Source organism: Petaurus breviceps, unplaced genomic scaffold (assembly GCF_028583685.1).
Source record: "Petaurus breviceps papuanus isolate PSGF00001 unplaced genomic scaffold, PetGlider_PUasm1.0 138, whole genome shotgun sequence".
NCBI lineage: Eukaryota > Metazoa > Chordata > Mammalia > Diprotodontia > Petauridae > Petaurus > Petaurus breviceps.
Window position 1 is genome coordinate 13,442,509 of NW_027185694.1, and position 6,000 is coordinate 13,448,508.

Consider the following 6,000-nt stretch of genomic DNA (forward strand, 5'->3'; position numbering starts at 1 on the left):
GACCTCATTAACTCCTCCTCTAGACCCCCCTAGATTCCTCCCACAACCTTCTGTATATAAGACCCCATCTTGTCTCCGTGTGTGACAATGCCATAGAATGACCTAGCACAGGCTTACTCTGTGTCCAGTACAAGAGAACTTTTAATAAACTTTATTTTTCTTTGGCTGAGAAGAGACTTGAGTCAAACTCATTTGGCAGGACCTGGTGTGTTAAGTGTTTTGGGGTCTCCAGAGCAAACCTAACCCTCTTTATGGGTAACCTCTTCAACAAGCAATCATTTAGCACCCATGTGAAGATCTTGTATAATAACTCTTTAGCCCTAGAGATGATCCAATCAAATGCTGGACAGCTCCTGATTGCCACAGATTTCTTCCTTTACAAAGAAGCTAAGTCTGTTTCCTAGTTAGTCCCATTCATTGTTCCCAATTCTGTCCTCAAAATACAGCAAATGTAATCTCTTTTGTATATGACAGGCCTTCAAGATACGAAAACAACAATCATATCTCCTAAGTCTTTTCTTCCCTAGGATAAAAATCCCCAGATTTAATAAAATTAACACCAACAGGAGTAGAGGAAGAAGATAGCAGCTTTACAACTTTTGCACTAGTGATGATATTGAGGTAAAAAAAATAACAGCATCAGTGCTTTAAAGGCAAAAGACCTACATCAGCACTTCTTAAACTGTGGATCTACCCCATATGTGACCCATGTTTAAGAAGTGTTGAAGAGGTCACGAATGGAAAAAGCTTAAGTCCTGGCCTAAATAAATGTTTGTTGAATTTTGAACTGAATAGAAGAGAAATAAAATTTTATGAAGACCCTGAAATGAAGTAGCTCCAACTAGAAAAATTAATCGTGGATATTTGGAGAACTTCACTGTTTTGAGTTATGTTTTATGCATATTCAATACCCAAGTATTCATTCACTAAGCACCTACAATGGGCCTAAGTTGATGCTAAATTGAATGAGGAAATACAAAGAAATAGGAAACAAATGTCCTCAGGGAATTCAAAGATCCTTTGGGCTAGAAGTTTCAGAATAGTGGGGCTAGCTCTCTAGGCAAAGAAGAGAATGCAGAATCCCAGCTAACAATCCAGAACAAAGTAATTTAATTTAAGCTTGAGTGGAGCAAAAAACAAAAAAAAGTTCTGATAGGTAGGATGAGGTCAAATTATAGAGGACCCTAAATTTAAGACTTTATGCAACAGACAAAAGTGTTCCTGGGCAGACAAACAGCAACAGAGTATAGGTAGCATTTAAGAAAATATAGACTGGGAAAGAAAGGATGGGTGGGGAGGACAAGACTAGAATCTGGGAAACCAACTAGAAGGCTATTACAAGTCACACTTATACATGAATTGAGAAATGATTCAATCTCCATTCTGGAGAACAATATGGAACTATACCCCAAAGACTATAGAACTGTGCATACTCTTTGACCCAGCAATACCACTACTGTCTGTATCCAAAAGAGATGAAAGAAAAAAGACATGCATAAAAAATATTTATAGCAGCTCTTTTTGTGATGGCAAAGAATAGGAAATTGAGAAGATCCCATCAATAAGGAAATGGCTGATTAAGTTGTGGTATGTAATTTGGTATATAATTATGATGGAATACCACTGTGCTGTAAGAAATGACAAGCAGGATGGTTTCAGAAAACCCCGGGAAGATGAACTGATGCAAGGTTAAATGAGCAGAACCAGAAGAACACTGTACACAGTAACAATATTGTAATGATGATCAACCATGAAAAACTTAGGTACTCTGATCAATACAATGATCCAAGATAATTAATTCCAATATGAAAAATCTATCCACTTTCAAAGAGAGAACTAATAAACAGAGTGTAAACTGATGCAGATTTTTTTCTGCTTTTTCTTGCTTTTAAAAAAAATGGCTAATATGGAAATGTTCTACACGGCTATATGTATAATGGGTATCATACTGCTTACCTTCTCACTAGGTAAGGGATGGTGTGGAAAGGAGAGAATATGGAACTAAAATTTTTTTTTAATGAATGCTAAATATGTATGTATAAAAACATGCCACAACCTAGAAGTCATAGATAGATCTAGACCAAAATGGCAGCAATGAAAACAGAGAAAGAACACCTATGAAAGACACTGCTAAGGTATAGAAAAGACTTGATGACCAATAAAATATAAGCAATGTAGATGTTTCAAGCCTGCTTTTGCTTGCTTTCCCTCTGAAGTTGTTCAGTAATTTTTCAGTTATGTCTGACTCTTCGTGACCCCAATTGGGGTTTTCTTAGCAAAGACAATAGTTTGTCATCTCCTTCAGTAGAGATGAGTGAACTGAAGCAAACAGGGGTAAGTAACTTGTGCAGGGTCACATAGCTATTAAGTATTTGAGGCCAGATTTAAACTCGGGTCTTCCAGACTCCAGGCCTGGTACTTTATCCATTGCACCACCTAGCTGCTCCCCAGAAGTTATAAATCGTATTTTGCTTCTCCTTTCATCCCTTAATCACAACAGTGGAATCCTGAATATTCCAGTCAGAGAAGTGGTTGCATTTCTAAATGCTCTGATATCCTTTAAAACTCAATAACTTACATCTTCAGTTGATATTATAAATATTATTATACATACATTATACACATCAAAGGTAAGCCATTATTCATACAAAACTGCTGTCCATGATTTCTGATGTTTGCCTTCCAAGTAATTTTATTCTCGACCAAGTTAAGATAAATACAAAAGGCTTCACTAAAAGAACATGTCATCAAATGCTAAACAAAAAAGGCTGAATTCACCACCCATTGCATAGACTGTCTTGCCTGTTATGTAATGTCTCTAGGATTCATACAGCTAGAGAGTCCTGGTCAGAGTATCCATCACTTTTATAATCCACATGAATATTTCACCTCCACAAGCACAAATAATGGAGAGCTGACTAGACGACTGACCATCATGAAACTGAAAAGTGAAGTTACTTTTAATTCCCAAACAGTTAAGATGGCACAGTGGAAAGAGCACTAGACCTAGAGTGAGAAAGACCTGAGTTCAAACCTTGCCTCAGAAACTTAGTGAGACCTTAAGCAAGTCACTTAAGTTGTCTGCATTAGCTCCCTAGTAAAATGGAATAACAGGACCCTAACAGGACCTAACTCCCACAGTTGTGAAGATAAAATATTTGTTAAAAAAACAACAACATTGTATAAATACTAGCTATTGTTGTTCTATTGCTTTGTAATGTCTTTTTGAGTATACGGGAACAGGGCTTCAAAGGAACATCCTAGATTCCAATTCTTCTCTCCATAGATGTTATGGGACATAATAATAAGCACCCACTAGGTGCCACACATTCATAGGTACTGGAGAAAGACAAAAATTAACTCATTGCCTTAAAGGAGCCTGTATTCTATTGGGGGGGGGAGGGGTTTGCAACATGTATATAAAAAAAATCAAATGTTGGAATCTGTTTTACTTGACTATGTTTATTACAAAACCTAGTCAAAGCATTTCTTTTTTCTTTCTCTACAGAGAGAAAAAGGAGAGCAAAAGTATGTGTTTGTTAATTGTAAAATAATGATAATTTTTAAAAATCAAATTCAAAACATCTACAAGGTAATTTCCAAGGGAAGAGAACTAATAAATGGGGGTGTGAGAATAGGTCTCCTATAGAAGTGACAGCTGAGTTATGCTTTGAAGGAAACTAAAGATTCTATGAGAGAAGGACGACAGACACTGGAGACACAAAGAAGTACCCAGTACAAAGGCACAGAATGGCATGTCATCTGTTATAGGGAAGAACAAGTCAATTTAGACAGAGCTTAGAGTACTAGAGTTATCAAAGGAAGACTAAACTGCAATGAGCATGGAAAGGCAGGCTGAAACCAGAAGGTGAAGAACTTTTAAAGGCAAATAGATGAATGTGTATTTTAGACGAGGCAAAAGGAAGCCACTGGAGTTTGGGGGGGTTGGGGAGTAAAAGACTCAGATTAAGGGAAGAATTGGTCAGTAAAGATACAAACTAAGGAAACATTACAATAGGCTAGAGAAAGGTGATAAAGACCTTATTCTTTCCATGGTTTCAACTGTCTTGCTTTAAATTATCTTGATACCTATTTCTATTTGCTACCTGACTAGCTTCCTCAATTCCTACCTCCCTTTCCCAAAGAAACAAACTAACCACTGCTTTGAGAGGAAGGAAGGGTTGAAATAAATGTGAAAATGTTTTTCTGGTGTCTTGCATATAATACAGGCACAGCTCAGGAAATGGAGAGCAAGCCTCACAGCCACCAAGACATGGATTCAAGAGCTAACTCAGACACGTACTAGTTTTGTGACCATGGGCTAGTCACACTTAACGTCTCAGTGCTTACTAATTCTCAAAAGACCACAAGTTGCTTAAGAGGACCCTACCTGGCATGGTAGAGGAATTTCCTAATCTGGGAGCTCACTATAACAATAAAATTTCAAGTCCAGTCTATAAGTTTATCCCTTGCCTTCGTGTTTTATACATCTTTTTCTTTTTCTCTAACCTCACCACAGCTGAGTCACTGAGAAGTAAGCAATTTGTATGTCTTATATACTTTCCCTTGTACCTTCAACTGTCTCCTTTACTTATTGTGTGTCAGGCACTGTGCTTTTCTCTGGGGATACAACAAAAAAAGGCAAAAACAACAGTCCCTGCTCTCAAAGGGTTCAGTCTTAGCAGAGGGGACAAAAATGCAATCCACTAGGAACAACCAAAATACGGACCCAATAAACTGGTGGCAACCTCAGGGAAAGCACTAAAACACAGCCTAAGCAAGGGAGGGACCCCAGACTCTCCTAGCCAAGGTCTCCCCCAACTACCTAACGTTCAATTACGAGTGAAAGGTCAGTGACGCAGGATGATGTTCCGTGGCACAGCAAACTAAGCCACAGACACCTGGAAATCGCAGCTTTGTAGAATGAAATTTAATTAAATCCTTAATTTGTGAATCGGGTACCTTCCATGTCAAATCACTAGGAGCAAGGGGCCTCAACTTCTTCTCGGTCAGTGCGCTCATTTAAGGGTGGGCAGAGAGACCACTTCCTTTCTGAAATTTACCCAGACGGTTCCAGCCCTGCTCCTCGGCCTAGCCTAGGCCACAGACGAGGGAGTAGGCGGGAATGAGTCGGGGGAGGGGATGAGTTTCGCAGGCTAGGCCTCCGCTAGGCCGGCCCCCACCCCCAAGAGAAGGAACGCAGGTAGGCTCCCCTCCCCTCCGCCGCGAGCTCCGGAATTCAGAGCTCTGGGGAGCAGCGGCCGCCCCGCCCCTGCCGGCCCACCCAGCAGGCAGGCCCCCAAGGCCAATCCAGGGGGCCCCAGGCTCGCTCTGCGCCCTGCTCTGGGGCAGCCGATCCCCAGGTCGCAGGCCTCGGGCCTCCCACAGCCTCATCGCGCGGGACAGCGCACGGGCTCGGGCGGGCCGGGGCCCCCGCGCCGGGACTCACGCGCCGCGAGCTCGGGGCTCTCCCCCGCATCCTCCCGCCCTGGCCGCAGGCCTCTAACCTGGCACTTTGATGTGGCGTGTGCGGGGCCCAACCCGGGCAAGGAGAGACGTCGGCTCGCGCCAATACTCCCCCCCCGAACTCGCCGCACTCTACGCCGCCTTTTCTTCTGCCCTAGTAGCGAGCGTGTTTTCAAATCACCTATTCCTCACGCGGCCTCCGCGTAGCTTTCCCCCGCCCGGAAATCCGGTTCCCCTGTCCCCGCCCCACGCAGGGTGCACTCCCACGTGACGTCCGCGATGCGCGCTGGGGCAGGGGGCGGGGCGTGCGTGGCCCCGCCCCCAGTGGGGCGGTGCCTCCAAAGACTGCAGCCAGTGCGCAGGACTCTGAGCTTCAGAGCCAGGGCCGGCTCTTCCCTCTCTAGTGTGTATTAGTTGCAGTCAGAGGCCAGCCTACTCAGCCCTCTCCCGCTCCCGCGCCAAAGCATGGAGAACAGACTCTCCAAAGGTGTAAATAGAATGGTACTGAAGCGATTTCGCATGCATTCTTGAATA

At 42.8% G+C, this 6,000-nt stretch overlaps 1 protein-coding gene across 2 annotated transcripts in view; it reads right to left on the reverse strand.

Annotated features, from left to right (window-relative positions):
- The window catches only part of TEX10 (testis expressed 10), a 68,092-nt gene extending 62,357 nt beyond the window's left edge, over nt 1-5,735 (reverse strand). For both annotated transcript variants that reach the window (XM_069105831.1, XM_069105822.1), the window contains exon 1: nt 5,508-5,735. The gene's annotated coding sequence lies outside the window, so the exon portion shown is untranslated. The remainder of the gene's footprint in view (nt 1-5,507) is intronic.
- Nucleotides 5,736-6,000: the final 265 nt, after the last annotated feature.